Source organism: Stegodyphus dumicola, chromosome 5 (genome assembly GCF_044657685.1).
Source record: "Stegodyphus dumicola isolate Sdum_Otavi_A_Nest chromosome 5, ASM4465768v1".
In the NCBI taxonomy this organism is placed as follows: Eukaryota; Metazoa; Arthropoda; class Arachnida; order Araneae; family Eresidae; genus Stegodyphus; species Stegodyphus dumicola.
The window spans coordinates 131,163,438-131,182,241 of record NC_140772.1 but is presented as its reverse complement, the minus strand read 5'-3'; the positions used below and the strand labels follow the sequence as shown (position 1 = coordinate 131,182,241).

Below are 18,804 nucleotides of genomic sequence, written 5' to 3'. Positions count from 1 at the left end.
TTATTGTGCAGAGGAAGATCTGAGTACTGACTCTCCGTTTCAACTAAAAATTCTTTAAACTGGCGATAATTAAGAGCTTTAGCGATACTGGAGTTGATAATCTTAATCACCAATTCCATAACTTTACAAATTTCTTCTGGAAATGTCTACGCACAGATTTTTTTTTCCTTTCAAAATAACAACAAACCCGATTTTAGGCCAGTCATACTTCTCGTCTCTTCTGCTGTAATTGAGGCAATTTTATTGAGTGGAATTAGGATGTTTTTCAATGCATTTAACTAGAACATTTGCTATATCCTCTCCACGTGTAACTTTTGAGTGACAATAATCCTAAAAGTTCTTTGGGCTTGTAGGTGAAATAAGTAGGACAAAAAATGAAACTTGTGCTATATCATTTACGTCAAAAGACTCGTCAAACCAATTTAAGATCTTCGACTTGGTGGTTGGCTATATTAGAAGACATTTTGACTTCTCTGTCTTTCACTGTTTTAGCAGAAAATGGTAACGCTTTAATTTTTTTAGAATATCCGCTTTGTTCTTAAAATCTCGAAATAGCTCTTCGTATGCATTTATAAAACAACTTTTTATGTATTCGCCGTCTGGATAAGATTTTCCTCTTTTAGCAATCTCTTGACTTATCACAAAACTTACAATATTAACATTATTGGAAGATTGCATCCAATAATAAAATACAGAACTTGATTTTTCTTGACGCTTCTGAAATTTTTCAATTGCTTTCTTCCCTGCATCACCGATAGGATATTTAGTACTAAGTGACACGTGTCTAGTTGTGAAGCGTCTCTCTACATTTGATTTCTTGTTATTAACCAATTTTTCCTGACAAATAAGACAGGCCAGAAGGCCATTTGAGTTTCAAAAAAACGCGAAAGTCTAAGTCCGTTCAACTTGAAATTCACTTTGGATTTTATCTTCCATTTTTCTTTGCTTTTACATTGTAGCTGTGTTGTTACGAGGAGGAATGAATAGGGCCAGAAATAAGGCAAAGGATTGAGGACAGACAAAAGCAGTTAGCAAGAAAACAACGATATCCCAGGACACAAGAAAAGAAGAAATGCGAGTTTACACACATGGAAATTCATTCACCCCTGTTAAGTGGTTTTTAAATAAAACAGGGGGGACTTCTTGCATTAACCACAGCAATGAACTCCACAACAAGCCTCCTGACTGACTGGCTCACAAAAGTAATAACATTCACTCAACTCATGGAGGAATTGCGAGCCCCTCACTGGAAGTGGAGGAACCTCGGTTCAGGCGAAATGCATATATCTGTTGATGAGTGTCCGCGAAGAGTCGGCTAACCCGGTCAAACATGTAGTATTTTCGAAATGTTATATGTTCTCATTCAAGTTAAAAATGCCATTGAATAGTATATTAATTAAAAATATTTCATTAGTGCTATTTTGTGGGCTCGAATGTGCTATTTTGTGAAAAAGCCACACTCAAGGAGCCAAAGATTTACATTTGGCTCGCGAGCCACGGCTTGCCGACCCCTGGTTTAGGTTGAAGAACTTTCTAAAAGTATTTCGTTAAATTATATTGCTGAATGGTGGCGAGATGCACTAAATCTTCATTTTTCAAACTTTTTTCAAGTGAAGTCCACTTTTATAAATTATAATATTCTCTGACCACATTACTACCAGTATATTACATTCATAGTCTTAATATACAATTAACTGAAATTAATTTAATTTTATGTTGGTATTAAATAAATAAGTTAACATAAGAAAATTAATATTTGCTTTTAATAAACCAAGGTTATTATTAGAGTTTAGATAATGTTTATGAACTAAAAATTAAATAAATGTTAGTACTCACAGTAATGAGATGGATCAACTTGCCGATTCTTGCATAGCTGTTCTATATTTGGATGGATGTTGGTAAGAAGCTCAAAAATCACAGTGCTTTAATTCCTCTTTTATTACTAAGAGTAGAGAGGGAAGTCCGTAGGTAGAATAACCGATAATAAAATTCATAAAATGTTCAGTCTTGGAAGAAAAAGTGTTAAATGGTTGGTATATGTAATTTGCAAACTCTTGAGATTTTCAGTTTTAGTGAGATATATTCAGTTCATTTGAATTATATTTTTTTATTAGTTTAAAGAGGCAATTTGCCCTGAAGGACTATTAATTTCGTTTTGGCATCTTACGTTGAAAACCTTAAAAGGCTGTATCACTTTTCAAACCTTTGCCACTATATATAATCGCCATGTCTTATATTTAAAGAAAGTAAATAATGAAGAATCTGCATAAATTTATGTATATTTCTCGCACTGAAATAAAATAATGGTACGTACAGCCATCAACATTTGAATACGTAATCTTCCATAGAATATGGGCATGTGGAAGCCCAAATTTGAATTTGAAATTTGTTTTATTAGCGATTTTGTAACGAATTTTTGATTAAAATAACTAAACGATTTCAAAGCGAGCAATGGCGATACTAAAAAAAAAAAAAAAAAAAAAAAAAAAAAAAATTTATCTCCAACGCTTGAGATTCTGTATCGGAAATTCTAAAGATATGTTCATTTTAAAATTAATTTGCGATATTGCTGTTGAACTGAATTTTATAGTTTGAGTACGTAGAACATGATATTTAATAAATAAAGGTAATACATGAAACGTTAAAAAACACCCCTTTATACGTAATTTAAAATCTAAAACCATTCTTTTTTTTTCTTTCTTTTTTTAATTTATTTTGCGGCTACAACGAGACGTCAGAACTTCAGGCCGTTTCATTTGAGCGGAATCCTCTACCGCTAGGGTAAAAGAGCTCTTGTGACATGACTCAAGAAATCGACACTTTCAAATTTGCGAGCGTTGAATGGTTCTGACTCCAGTGATGGTATGCTGCCCTGATGGCACGACTCCATGTGGTAACTAGGGTGGTTGCGCTTGTCAACGTTGCTTATAACTTACTGTTTATAGGGGTAAAATGAATTTAAATTAAATCTATGAGGAGTTGTATTGTGAATGCATAGCAATGTTCAAGGCATAGAAACAATTATTTTAGATTATTGTCCTCATTATGTGACCATCATACTAGCTGCAAGAGTCTTTCCATTCGAGAGTTTAAGAGCCGTCTGAGTTCTTACCTTATATTTACAACAGTTTTCAGCTTAAATTAGTCATGTCCTCTTAAGTTTTCGGCTGTATTTTATGTCCTCGTATTCGTTATAGTTAAAACGATACCAGAGGAGAAACAGGATCATTGGTCCGTCAGCCTTCCTGAAATCGAGAGACTCTGGTGACAGAGTGCAGATCGCTAAAATTTCTTGATTGCCGTGAAGTTAGTATTCTTGTTATGTCAGGTAGAGCTTTCAGTGAACCAACTATTACTTCTGTAATGTCAAAGCCTGTCGTCTTACAACTTATGACAGTCTTTCACCTCGAACACTGTGACCTGTAGGGGACCGTATATAAAAATTTCTTATCTTTGTGTGGCCGCCGCAATTATTATTATATATTTTTTTTAATCTAGGAGGACCACAAGGGCAGGCTTCATGGACCGTTTGTGGTCCACGTGTGACCGACTGGGAAATGCTGTATTAAATTAACTTTTTCATAGTTTGATTAACATTTCATCTATGCCATCACTTCCTTTATTTTTTGCACTCTTTCGTTAACTGGCACAAATGCTGGGTTTTTCTGTATCATCTCCTCAATCTAAGATATCTGCAATTTTTCTTAATTCTTTTTTTTTTTCAAAATCAACGATTTTTCGTCGCTTAACTGATTGACATCTAATACGTTACATTTATCCGGTCTTAAAAGGTCTTCATGATCCTATTTGCATCTAAAATGGTCAAAGTGATCGTTTCGTGGTTATCTGAAATCAGCAACATTTTTTTTTTCAGTCACAACTTTCGTTGAATTAGTCTCAATCATCCTGAGATATTTTCCGCAACAGTTCTCAGTTGGCATGGGTCTGATTTCATCCCAAGCCAAGCCATATGTGGCGTCTTTTTATATACTGTTTTGAGGACTCTGTAACTTGCAGTTCAGAATTCATCACCTTATTAAGCAGACTTTGCTTTAATGGAACTTTAAAAGTGCGAAATGTACTTTCATCCAATTGCGAAATCAGAATAAGGGTGTTCTTGAATAAGAATATTGTTCTTAAACTTAATATATTTCACAAACAATAATCGATCAACAAATGGACTGTATTCCTACACTTTTATTTCATTACACTAATTATAAATAATATGTCAGCGATGCGAAATAATTGATACAAAATAAGCGAGCCATTCTACATGGCTGTCACAAACACAATTCTATCAATCATCTTGTTGCCACACATAAAGTTCAAAACTAAAGGAAGAAAAACAAAAGGAATTTACGCTGTTTGCAACAATAAAATGAAGCAAACGATACTCACATAAACATCCTGGCCCTCGTTGAAATCCCTTGGGATTTCAACAGGTGGAGCATTTTGAAACTTCTTAGTCTGTAATAAAAGATAAACATAAGAAAAATAATACAAAATATTATATGCGAAGCAGTTCATAGTTTTTAGTCTGAATAGGAAGAGGACACAATTTCACGACTGGTCATTTTATGACACCATGACCAGTTTTAATATTAGCAACTCTGACTCTTTGATCTGAGCCCGGATGAACAGCAATTATTCTCCCTAACCTCCATTTAAGAGGCGGAAGGTTGTCTTCTTTGATGAGGACTAAGTCATTGACTTCTAAATTGTTTTGACATTTTTGCCATTTAGGTCTTTGTTGAAGCTGAGACAGGTATTCTCGACTCCATCTTTTCCAGAAGTGCTGAAAAATAAACTGTCTCACATGCCATCTGTCAATGTGATTGAAGGAAATATAATTTAGGTCTGGTTCAGGTATGGCAGTTAAAGACGTTCCTATTAGGAAATGACCAGGTGTTTGCAGTTAAATCATTTGGATCAGCCGATGTTGGACACAATGGCCTAGAGTTGAGACAAGCCTTAATCTGCGCTATCAAGGTCTGAAATTCCGGATAGGTCAGCACAGTATCACCAACAGTCCTTTTTAGATGTAATTTCATTGACTTTACTGCCGATTCCCATAGTCCACCAAAATGGGGAGATGATGGCGGGTTGAATATCCATTTTATTTCCTCTAAAGACAAAAATTTGTGAATTTCTTGATTTTGCTTACATTGCAAAAAACATTTTCTAATTTCTTTGTCTGCACCTTTAAAGTTAGTACTGCAGTCACTATAAATCCCAAATGGTTTCCCTCTTCTTGCAATAAATCGTTTCAATGCACTTAAAAATGACTTTGTTGACAAATCTTCTACCACTTCAAGATGTACTGCCTTGATTACAAAATACACAAATAAGCATACGTAATATTTAAATGATTTTTGTCCACGTCCTGCACGATGTTTAATCATGAACGGTCCAGAAAAATCTATTCCAGTTCGATGAAATGGTCGCGATTGTGTTACTCTAGATTCCGGTAGATCAGCCATTATTTGACTTGCAGTTTCAGCTCTAAGTTCGCAACACGTGATACAAGATTTTACTACTTTTTGGATAGCAGATCTAGCATCTATGATCCAAAATTGCTGTCTAATTAAAGATAGAAGAAGTTCCGGTGCTGCATGCAGATATTTGACATGAAAGTGTCTAATTATGATTTCTGTCAGATTGTGTTTTGAAGGTAATAAGATTGGATGTTTTTCATTTTCTGACAGTTGCGCATTTTTCAGTCTTCCCCCTACGCGTAACACTTTCTTGTCATCTAAAATTGGACACAAACTAAGGAGGTTGCTGTTTGTATGTAAGTCCTTTCCTAACTCCAAACATTGAATTTCTTTAAAAAAGTGAAATCGCTGTATTATTCGGACAATACAGAAAGTTGCAGCTTGAATTTCATTACTAGATAAAAAAGACGTATTTTTTTCTAGATATGCTACTTTAGAATTCGATATGAATCTTAATATCCAAGCAAATATGCGTTGTAACTTTGGAAATGAAGATATATTTGATATAATAGCAAGTTCCTGTACAGGTTCAGAAACTACAAATGAGACTGTTTTACGTGCATCTGGTAATGCCTTTTCATCTATAAGAATATTTTTAGACCAGGCAATCTCACTGCACTTTAACCAAGAAGGACCATTCCACCACAATTGATGAGATAATAGTTCTGCAGGAAATAACCCACGTGAAGCACAATCAGCTGGATTTTCCTTTCCATCAACATGACTCCAGTTCTCAGGTGGTAAGATGGATTGTATTTCAGAAACTCTATTGGATACGAATACTTGCCATTTTTTAGGATCTGACCTTAGCCATGACAACACGATTTGTGAATCACTCCAAGCTTGCAATAAATCAAAATTTATAACTAATGCAGCTTTTACAGACTGAATCAAGCGTGCCAATAACACTGCTGCACATAATTCCAGTCTTGGAATCGTAATAGATTTTAATGGTGCTACACGAGTTTTAGCTGTTACGAGTTTAACATTAATGTCAGAGTTATTGCAAGTTTTGATATAAATAACTGCTGCATAACCTCTTTCAGACACATCACAAAATCCGTGAAGTTCACATCGAAAATAATCAGGTAGCAGAATTTTCCTAGGTATATTTATAGAATTCAAAAGTTTAACTTCTCTACATAGATTTCTCCAATTTCGATCAATCTCTTCTGTTACAGGATCATCCCATGATAATTGTAATTTCCACAATTGCTGAAGGATCATTTTAGCGAGAATTACAAACGGAGCTATCCACCCCAATGGATCGAATAGTTTTGCTACGAATGACAAAATAATTCTTTTAGTCGGAACACTTTGATACTCTATTACACCGACATTTCATTTGAATTCATCATTGTCCGGATGCCATTCCAATCCCAGAACTTTCAATGGTTTGTCTTCTATTACACGATGAATATTGTCACTATCTGTGTTTGTTAAGCCAGAGGTTTTTAACAACGACGGTTCACTTGTCGACCATTTGTGAAGCTCAAAGCCACCCCTTTTTAGCAGATGTTGCAATTCGTCTATCAATGAAATACCTTCCGAACTATCTTTTACACCAGTTAACATATCATCAACATAAAAATCTCTTAAAACTATATTCTTTGCCTTTGGAAAGTTCAATCCTTCATCAATCGCTAACTGACTCAAAACTTTGGTTGCAAGATATGGAACAGCTGCAGTTCCATATGTCTAATAATTTTGTGCATCTCCAAATCAGATGATGGTGGTTCAGTGAGTTCACTAATTTTAACACTTTTTCATTTTTGACAATATTTTAATTACTATATACAGAGCGTATTCTTAGGCCGCCGCCTTCAACATGAACAAACTTTATTCTCTTTTAACTAACCGAGCAACAGCGCCCTCTATCCTTTTTCTTCAAATTACACAACACTCCCCACCTGAACTCGGTGGAGAGTTCATCTTTCAATAATATATTCTAGAATATTCAATTAATATTTCGACAATAAATCCTGGAGAAATGGTTAAATATAACAAACATGCATACATAATTATAAGCACATAAAATTTTACAAAACATTAAATGATACCTATCAGCAAGGTCAGGAGAATCAAACCTAAAAATACAAAATACAAACATTAGTTAAGTTCCATATTATATAACAATTGTATAGGCCTTTTTAAGGTACCAGTAGGTGTTTTAATATGCAAGATCTTATTTTACCATCTCTGCCTGGCATTAATTCCAAAATTTTACCTATTGTCCAAAGATTTCTGGGATGTTTGTCGTCATGAATCAAGACAATATCGTTGATTTTAAACTGAGATGCGTTAGAGTGTGGAGGAAAAATATTGACAGATCTCAGATTAAAAAGATACTCTGATCTCCAGCGCTTCCAAAAATGATTTAAAATATCTTGATGGTATTTATATCGTTTAATAATTGAATTTCTTGACCCAGTCAAATTATTTGATGTTATTTTATTAGCAGGCAGAGATAGCAATCGTCTACCAACCAGAAAATGAGAGGGTGTTAGTGGAGAAGGTTCATTGGGATCGGTAAACACGTAGGTAATTGGTCTACAATTAATCATTGCCTCGATTTCAATGAGCACTGTTTCAAGCTCTTTCACAGTAAGGGATGATCGACCAATAATTTTTCGCAAGCTGGATTTTATGGTTCGTACCATACGCTCCCAAAACCCTCCCCACCATGGACCCCTCTCAATAATAAATTTCGAATTTATGCCTCTAGCAGAAAATAATTCTTTCACAGATGAGTCACTCAAAGTTTTAAAAATATGTTTTAGTTCTTTATCAGCTCTTTTAAAAGTCTTGGCATTATCGGAGTACACGGTGGTACACAGTCCTCGGCGAGCTAAAAATCTTCGGAAAGCTAGCAAAAAACTTTCAGTGCTGAGATCAGTTACTATCTCTCTATGTAAGGCACGAGTGACCGCACACGTTAACAACAGCATGTAAACTTTACCTTGCCTGTCTTTCGTAAATAATGGACCGGCGAAGTCCAACCCGGTCACAGCAAATGGAGGCGACTCTTGGATTCTGTCTGGAGGAAGTGGAGCGATATCCTGTACCCCAGGACGAGCACTATATCGTTTGCATATCACACATTTTCTGATGATAGTCTTAACACGCTGTCTTCCCTTAATGATCCAATATTTGTCTCTGATCAGAGTTAGTGTCGAATTAACTCCAGCATGGAATACCCTTTCATGCGAGTTCATAATGATCAACTCGGTAAACTTGCATTTTGAGGGTAATAGAATATGATGTTTTAAATTCTCGTGACAGTCTGCAAATTGAATGCGACCTTTCAACCGAAGAATTCCCTCCTCATCAAGCCTTGGATTAAAGGAGTAGATGGAAGAATCGAGAATATATTTTTTATTTGATAACTTAATTATTTCCGCTTGATACGATTCTCGTTGCGTAATTTTTACCCAATAATGTTCAGCTGCTTTAATCTCAAAAGCACTTAAAGGTCCATTCTCTGTAGACCTTTTACGCAGCCTCCCAAAAAATCTAAATACATAGGCAGTAATTCGAAGTAATTTTCCTAAAGAACTGAATTTTTCTATATGCAAAATTGGGGATTCATTGTTAATTACAAGTGCAGTCAAAATAATACTTTTTCTTAACTCCAACGATTCTGAATTTGGTTTTAATTTCTTTTGTTTTGGAAAGTTTTCAGTAGGAAAACGTAACCAGTGTGGCCCATGCCACCACAAATCATTCTTAATTAGTGACTGAGCACTAATTCCTCGAGTTAGTAAATCGGAAGGATTTTGTTTTCCTTCGCAGTGGTTCCACAATTTTTTGTTGCATATACTCTGTATTTCTGTAACACGATTGGCGATAAATGGTTTCCAATTATTTGGCGAACCTTTAATCCAAGTAATGGCGATTTCGGAATCACTCCAAAAATAAACATCCTCAATTAAATCACCAAACAATTTTTTCAAATATTTATACATTCGAGCAGCCACGAATGCTGCCATTAACTCTAAACGAGGAAGAGTGATTGCTCTTAAAGGTGCAACCCTGCATTTTGACATGATAAAGGAAGTTTTAATTTTAGAATCACTCGTACAATATATGAAATATGCGATGGCCCCATATGCTTTAGGACTAGCGTCCGAAAATAGGTGAAGGCTTATATTCATTGGATTGTCATCAAAGAAATTTCTCTGTATCGATATTTCAGTTAAATCATTAAGTTCCTCCCGCCAAATGTTGAATTTTTCCTTAATCTCTGCAGGAAGGACCTCATCCCAGTCAGAACCGGAACACCAGATTTCTTGCATAATAATTTTTGCCCGAATAACAAAGGGTGCAATAAATCCAAATGGATTGTATATTTGGGCAATGCTTTGCAAAAGTTTCCTTTTTGTAGCAAAATCGTTTCCAGTAGAAAAGTCAATTAAATTTTTTAAATTTAACTTTATATCGTCTTCAATGGAATTCCAAATCATGCCTAAGAAATTCGATTCACTAGTTAATTTGTTGTCTGATTCCTTAATCCCATCTGAGACCCATAAATCGTTTAATGCTTTAGAATTAGTTCTTAATTTTCTGAAATTCATCCCAGCATCCTTAAATATATTAACCGCATCTACAGATAACCGATATGCATCTTCAACCGTTCCTGCTCCAAAATATAGGTCATCGACATAGACAGAAGAATTTAACATTTGGAAACTGTCCGGCATTTTATCTTTATATTTTCGAATGTAATATTTTATAGTGGCGGCCAAAATGAAAGGAGATATAGTCAAACCGAAAGCTACGCGACACATTTGCATAATCTTAAAGGAGTCATTATTTTCATTAAACCAAAGAAATTTTAGAAATTTTCTATCACCTTCAGCAATTCCTATCATCAAAAAAGCTTTTTCAACGTCTCCACAAAACGCTATCTTAAACTTACGAAAATTTAACATAATGTCTAGTATATTTGGATTTAGATTAGGTCCCGATTCAAGGCAGTCATTTAACGAATTCGTGTCCTCTGTCCTTGAGCTAGCATCGTACACAATTCTTACCTTAGTAGTTTCACTAGGTCGTATCACTGCTCGGTGAGGCATAAAATATCCCAAATTTGTATCATTATTTGGACATTCCTCCACAATTCCTTCTAATATCTGGTTTTCAATTATATTTTTATATTCCCGAAAAATCTCCGGAGTTTTACTTAGTTTATTGTGAAGGTTTGCGAATCGTTTCTTAGCTACCTCAAAATTATTTCCTAAATTATTCGGACTATATTTCCAGATTAAATTTGCCTCATATCTTCCGTTTTTAAACTGCAAATTTCTTTCAAACTGGTCTACTATTTCGCAGTCAATATCGGAATAATCATCAGAATCATTAATTCCCATATGTTCTAATTCCCAAAAACCTTTTAAATCTTTCAACACAACAGTGTTTGTCATTACCGCTAAATTTTCAGAACAATTTTTGTTTGTTTTATTTTTCTCGATTCCTGCGGCAACCCAACCAAACACAGAACTGACTGCGTACAACCCTTCAGATATTTTAATTCTTTCAGAATAAACTACATTCCAGAATTCATCCCCTCCAATTAATATCTCAACATCTATGTTATTTTTTCTTGCGCAATCGGCGATCTGCAACCCCATATGCTCCATGAAGTCTGCAATTTGTTTACTAGGCACACTGATGGACGCCGAGGAAATAACATCCGAGATCAAACATTCAATTTTTATTTTATTATTTTGTTTCCAATTCTGAATTTCGATTTCAACGACCGGATAGGAATGATTCATTGCCTTCGTCGCACCAAATGAATAAACAGGAAGTCTTTCATAACGGATTGGAGTAAGTTTTAAATGGTCGGCCAATTTTTTCGTTATAAAGGATCTGTGACTGCCTTGATCAAGAATTAATCTAGTTAATTTTTATTTATGCTTAGAACAAGCATAAACTGTACAAGTTTGTAATAATATTTCCCTGGCATTACAGTCATTATTATTATCACCTTGAGGAACAGAAGCAATCAATTTTAAGTTTTGAACTTTATTTCTTTCCTCAGAATTCAAAGTCAGAGATTCAGTTTCATTTTTGGAATAACCTTGTTCCAACTTTTTGTTTACAAGGGATTTATTAGTACAAATCGATTCATTGTGATACATACCGCCACATTTATTACATTTAGTTTTATTTCTGCACCTTTCTGATGTATGGAATTTTTTAAAACAAGAAAAGCAGCGGTTTTCGGATCTTAGTTTCTTTAATTTATCAGAAACATTCACTTCGCATTTAAATGACTCGTGCAAATTATCACAAAAGATGCATTTTCGGTTAACTGCAGTATGAAATGCAGCCGTGGGTGTATTTTTTACATATTTTCTAGTTTCATATTTTGATTGATCGACTCGCGGAGGCACAGGATTTTTCCTTTCGCTTAATACTAGATTTAAAACTTCCCTGCATTCTATTTCCGTTTTAATAAATTGTGTTAATTCCGAAACTTCAACTTTATCTTTCGATCGTCTTTGCCGATTAAATTCCAAAACTAAATCGTTCGGAATTAATTTTAATAATATTGGAATTAATAAATGTCCATATGAGCCAGAAGTTACTTCTAAAGTTTCCAAATTACGAATCGAAACTTCTAATTCGTCATATAATTTACGTAAAGCCTTTACGTTAGCAGAATTTTTAACAGCTTCTAAATTGAGAATTTTATTCATGAATGAATTAATGATCAGGTCTTTTCGACCATATCTGTCCTTTAGTAATGCTACACAACTATCATAATTACTTTCTGTTAACTCAAAGCCTGACACAACATTCGAAGCTTGTCCCGTTAAGAACGTTTTTAAGTATACAAATTTTTGTATTTTTGAAAGCGTTTCGTTTTTATGTATAGAATTTTCGAAACTATTCCAAAATTCATTCCATTGTTTGGGGTCTCCCCAAAATTTATCAATCATTAATTTTGGTAATTTCAGCGTACTACTCCCACTAGAACTGGAACTTACATGCAAAATTAAATTACCACTAGACTGGTTTAAATCAGAACTTTGGGGATTCCTCGCTGGCGGTACTGCGGTAACCGCACCTAGAAACTGCTTAATTTGACTACAAGCAATTATACATTTGTCATTGTATTCTTCGCTTATACTACAATCTTCTTCAATTAAGTTAACATCAATTAACTCTTGTATTTCATCATCAAACGTTCTCAAATTATTTTTCTTTTCGGTTAATAATTCAAAGAATTCTCGTAATTCTTTAATCGAATTTTCCTCTCCTTCAATTTTTAATTTATCTTCAATCACTTTAATTAACCTAGTAACAGACGATCTCAATGTGGAACGTTTACGTTTCAATCTATCTAACTTCTCTTCCATTTTATTTAATTTAAATACACCCACGACAGCAATAATAAATACTTACTAATGTACTACAAATAATCACTAAATAATTAATTTAAGATTTCCCTACCTTTATTTGGAATTCCATTGTCCCTCGAGTATGAAATATCCATTGAAATCGAAACACTTGGATCGAACACCTAAAATCTTCACAAAGCCTTAATTCCTTACGCCGATGCACCATCTAATAATTTTGTGCATCTCCAAATCAGATGATGGTGGTTCAGTGAGTTCACTAATTTTAACACTTTTTCATTTTTGACAATATTTTAATTACTATATACAGAGCGTATTCTTAGGCCGCCGCCTTCAACATGAACAAACTTTATTCTCTTTTAACTAACCGAGCAACAGCGCCCTCTAGCCCTTTTCCTTCAAATTACACAACAATATGTAACTGTTTTCAAACGACAAACTTGTATTTGCTTATACGGGCTATCTCTCCATAATATTCTCTGAAAATCTCTATCTTTTTCATGAACCTTTATCTGTCTGTACATCATTTTAATATCAGCGGTTATTGCAATGTTATGAAGTCTAAATCTTAGTAAAATACAAATTAAGTCATCTTGTATTTTTGGGCCTATCATTAACGTATCATTTAAAGAAACACCTGTGGTTGTTTTAGCGCTCGCATCGAAAACAACTCTCAATTTTGTTGTTAAGCTAGAGTCCTTCAACACGAAGTGATGTGGGATATAATAGTGTTTATTCTCTAATTCATAATCTGTGTCTGGCACTAATTCTACGTGTTTTAGTGAAAAGTACTCTTTCATAAACTGAATATACTGGTTGTAAATTTCTTTCATAGATAACAGTCTCTTCTCCAAGTATTGAAATCTTCTGTACGCCATTTCACGGGAGTCACCTAGAATATCTCTATTGTGTTTGAATGGTAATGCAACTGAATAACGACCTGATGTGTCTCTAAAATGCGAGTTTTTAAAATGTTCTTCACAAAGTTTTTCTTCATTTGTTAAATGTTGTACATTTGGAAACTTTTCTAATTCCCAGAAAGAATTTACTAACTCATCTGTGTTTGTATTCAAATGATTTACATATACTGGCTCAAAATTTGTAGATTCAAAATTTGTAGTACCCGAAATTATCCATCCCAACCTCGAATTTAGAGCAAATGGTAGATCAGGACCACGTTTGACAATTTCTCCCGTCATTAAATGCAGAAATACATTTACTCCAAATAAAATGTCAACTGGTTGTGACTTGTAAAATAATGGATCAGCTAATTGTAAATCACTGAAGTTATCGAAGATGATTGATGGCAAAGATACATGGGGAATGTTATCTGTCACCTTGTCCAGTACAAACGCTGATGTTGATACACGAATATCACTTTTAAAATGAGAAGTGAATACTAAATCGACTTCCCCATTACTTATAGTATTAAATTCTCCTAGACATGATACAGAAATGGAATTATCTTTCACTCGTAATCCTAATTTCTTCACACAATCCCTTGAAATAAATGATCTCTGAGATCCAGTGTCACATAAACATCTACACTTCACAAATTGTTGCTTAGAATTTTGAACTTTTATTAAAGCAGTACACAATAAAATGTGACTGGTTTGATTATCTTTTGCACTCGAATCATAATGAGAGGCACAAACTGTGGCTGAAACATCCTTAGGACTCGTTAATTCATCTCTTTTAGGGATAGATTGCGTAGGCGGAGATATACTGTTTAACTGAGTTTTATTCTTTGAATTATTTACAATGTGCAAAATACTGTGATGCTTCTTAAAGCAATGTCGACATGTATTTAAACTCTTGCATTTTTTGAGCAAGTGCATATTAGAGAAACAATTAAAACAATAACGATTAGATTTTACAAATTCTATCCTTTGCTGAACCGATAAATTTAGAAATTTCGAACATTTGGCTAAACTATGATCTTCTTTACAATAACCACAACCCAAAGTAGCAACCAGAACATTATTCTTATTTTGAAACACAAATTTAGGTACCTTATTACTTGTTGATTTGCTATTTTGAAGTGTTCTTGCATAGTTTTTTTAGGAATTCAATTAAAGTCGTAAGTTTTGGAATTTCATTACATTTTAACTGACGTTCCCACCATAATTTTGTAGAAGGGTCTAATTTTTGCAAAATTAAATAAGTCATTAAAGTGTCACCAAAATTATCAATGGTTTGATTCAATACTTCTAAAGAACGAATAATTTCATTAATATTGTCAACTAAATTTAAAATAGCAAATGCTGATTCATTTTGAATAGTTGGTAAACTTAAAAAACGTTTAATATATGCAAAAATTTGTTCTCTCTTATTTGAATATCTTTCGTCTAACAGATTCCATGCTATTTCAAAATTACAATCCGAAATTTGAATGGTTTGAATAATGCGATATGCTTCACCTTTCAACGAAGCCTTCAAATACTGCAATTTTTGAGCATTAGATAAATTTGTATTATTTCTTACACAAGCACTGAAAAGATCTTTAAAAGCTATCCATTCTGTAATATTACCACCAAAAGTCGGTAATGTTAACTTGGGTAATTTAATATTGTCAAGAACCTGTTCTGAAATTACACCATTAGAATTTTTTTTTATTATTTTGATTTTTTAATATTTTTTCACCTTTAAATTTCCACAAATAAATTTTATCTGTGTACTCCTGAACATTATCTATTTCGTTTTCTAATTCTTTAGTATCTGTAATTAAACTTTCGATTTCAGAATCAAGCTTCCTTAACTTAGTTTCTTTTTGTGTCACTAATTCGACACATTCCTCTAGTTCTATTAAATTAATTTCATCTGCAGTTAAAATAGTTTCAATTTTCTTTACATAATTAGTAACACTCCTGCGTAAGACCGCTCTTTTTGTTTTAAAAGTTATAAGTTCACTCATAATTGATCAATTCAAAAACAGAAATTGTTCTTAAATCACTTAACACTATTATTAAAATGAAATCGAATTCTATGTTGCATTACAACATTGTTCTTAAAATTTAACAACAAATTAAACGAATTTTTGTTCAAAATCCACTTACCTCACAAAGTGGAGGAATATTTTCACCAACCATATGCATATTTGCGTTGTTAGAATACACTTAGAACAGTCACTATCTTCACTAGTTCTCCGGCTAGACTTTTGACCAACAATAAATGTTCTTAAACTTAATATATTTCACAAACAATAATCAATCAACAAGTGGACTGTATTCCTACACTTTTATTTCATTACACTAATTATAAATAATATGTCAGCGATGCGAAATAATTGATACAAAATAAGCGAGCCATTCTACATGACTGTCATAAACACAATTCTATGAATCAATTATCTTGTTGCCACACATAAAGTTCAAAACTAAAGGAAGAAAAACAAAAGGAATTTACGCTGTTTGCAACAATAAAATGAAGCAAACGATACTCACATAAACAAATATTGTTGTTTCTTTCCCAGCTCTTGATCGCAAAATTCCAATAGAAAAATATACACCCGTTGTTTTAAAAAAAGTATTTTCTTTTCTTTCTTTTTTTTTTTTTTTTTGAGCCATTTAGCTCATAAATGTCACCGTGCAGATGGTACAAAATCGCTTTCAAATCATTTTTGAAATTATTCGTTATCATTCACGCATCAACACTGCTTTCATAAATCGCTGGTACAAATTTTGTGTTTAAGTGTTTGAAACATTGCACATTGCATAATGATTTCAGTTTGCGATTTTGTCAAGTATTATTAGTGTATAATAGAAGCGAATCGATTTTTAATTAATATAAACCGCAGTTTGTTAGACTCTTGTTTAGCAAACGTGTTAGATTTATTTCACATATTTGCAGCGTTTTGTAGCAAAGAGTAGTCCCGTCGCCATCTGTAAACTTTTCATCAACATATCCACCATCTTCAATAATTATTTTCAGCTGCATTGATAATTTACTAGCAACAACGATGCCATTAGTTACAGCTTCCCCTCTATATTTCTTGTCAGATTCTAAGTCGAACTTTTATTGTGAAAGCTTTCCAGGTGAAATTTCGAATGAATTATCAGCTAAGAAGTTTACTGAATGCTGACGACTTTGCTTTTAGAAAGAACCCTACCAACAGATACTGATTCATTTCGCTTTCGTTTTGTTCATTTCGTTTCACTTGTGAAAACAGTCATTAACTTGTCTAACTAAATTTTATCCTCGGCTCTAATTTGTTTTGCTGTCCAACTTCACTTTCGGCAGAAGTCACAAAATTACGCATCTTCTCTTCATGTTTTATCCCACACACTTATTCCCTTCAGCTATTCTATATTCGCGAGAGATACACGATTTTGAGGTGCCATGTTTAATTTCTCCATTATTTTTAATTTTCGTCTTTCGCATAATTCTTTCCCTTAATGCTTGAAGTCATAGTTACCTTAAGTGATACTAAGCTGTTTGGTTTCAAAATACATGCAGAATATTAATTTAGAAGTCAAACAATAAAAGTCAGCATTGTACTATTTGAAAGTTTTCACAGGACTAGTTTCGATTATTTTACTGAACCATCATGATCAGCTGCAAACTGCAAATTGTTGCCAAAGTTCAATGGTTTTACCAAATCATCATCTTCAGCACTTGGGAACTGAGGATGATGGTTCGGTAAAACCATCGAAACTAGTCCTGTGAAAATTTGCAGATATAACGCTGATTTTATTGTCTGGGTTCTAAATTAATGTTTGTTCGGAGTGTTAATTTTACCTAAATTACAGGCAGTATATTTAGACATTACAGAAGCACTGATCTTCAGAGCTTAAATAACTAAAAGAATTCTTTTAGTAAGAGTGCGTGTGACGGATCCCAAATAGTAATTTCCAGTGTAATATAGTTCCAAATACAAATTGTGTTCCAAATAGTAATCCCAAATAGTAATTTTCGATTTCCAGTGTTATATGTTTACCCATTCGCTGAGTTTGCATTCTATCAGTCTGCTGTTACACTTACTTCTACTAACACTTTTTTTTTTTTTTTTTAGCTTTATTACTAAGCATAATTTTCTTCACACTTATGCCGTGTACAGTTGACCAGCAAAATTACAAACTTTTTAAAACCAGCATAGTGGTGTACGTTTAGAATTCCCGATGCGTCGTTAAATGTATGCGTACATTTTTCTGTTTTTCTGTCTTTTCTCAGTTCATCATATCAATGCTCAGTCTTCTTACTAGAATGGCTTTACAAAGCTATTTTTTTTTCTTTTCATTATTAACGTTTTGTGCGTTTACTTTTCTAAATATATCACATTCATGTAAATTCTATTATTTATTAAATATTAAATATCGCATTCTTGGCTCTTACGCCACATAAAATTCAATTCAACAGTAAAATTACAAAATATTTAAAAACAGTATATCTTTAGATAAACAGTCTCGCGTGCTGGAGATAAAAATGTTTTTACAGTGCTGCTACTGCTCACCTTGAAATATTTGAGTTTGTTAATCAAAAATTCATTAAAGTTATACAAAGCATGAAATAGATAATAAAACAAATTAGAAAATCAAAATCTGGGCTTCCAAGCGTCCATGTTCGGTTAGAGGACTACTTTATTCAAAGTTTGATCGATCTAGGTACTGTTGTTTTTCCAGAATACGAAAAACATGCATGTATTGATGCAGATTCTTTCTTAATTAGCCCACCAGCGGCCGAGCGGTAAAGTCGCTGAACACTGGCAGTTCCGTCCGAGGTTCGAGGTTCCCACGAACGGGCTGGCTGCATGGGTGTTTTCGTGGTTTTCCCAATGTGTAACGTGTATACGAGCCAGTTTCCCTTAGAAAGTCCTCCACGAAGGCATCCCTCCTCTTAGGCAGATAGCCCTCGAGGCTTTGCCATAATCACAAACAATCACTTTCTTATTTAATTTCTTTAAACATAATGCAGGGTGATAATATCTAGTGGCAATAATATGGAAA

General features: G+C 33.7%; 1 protein-coding gene across 2 annotated transcripts in view; it reads left to right on the top strand.

Annotated features, from left to right (window-relative positions):
• Positions 1-18,804, top strand: part of LOC118205920 (uncharacterized) — a 77,230-nt gene that overhangs the window by 14,891 nt on the left and 43,535 nt on the right. The window lies entirely within an intron of this gene.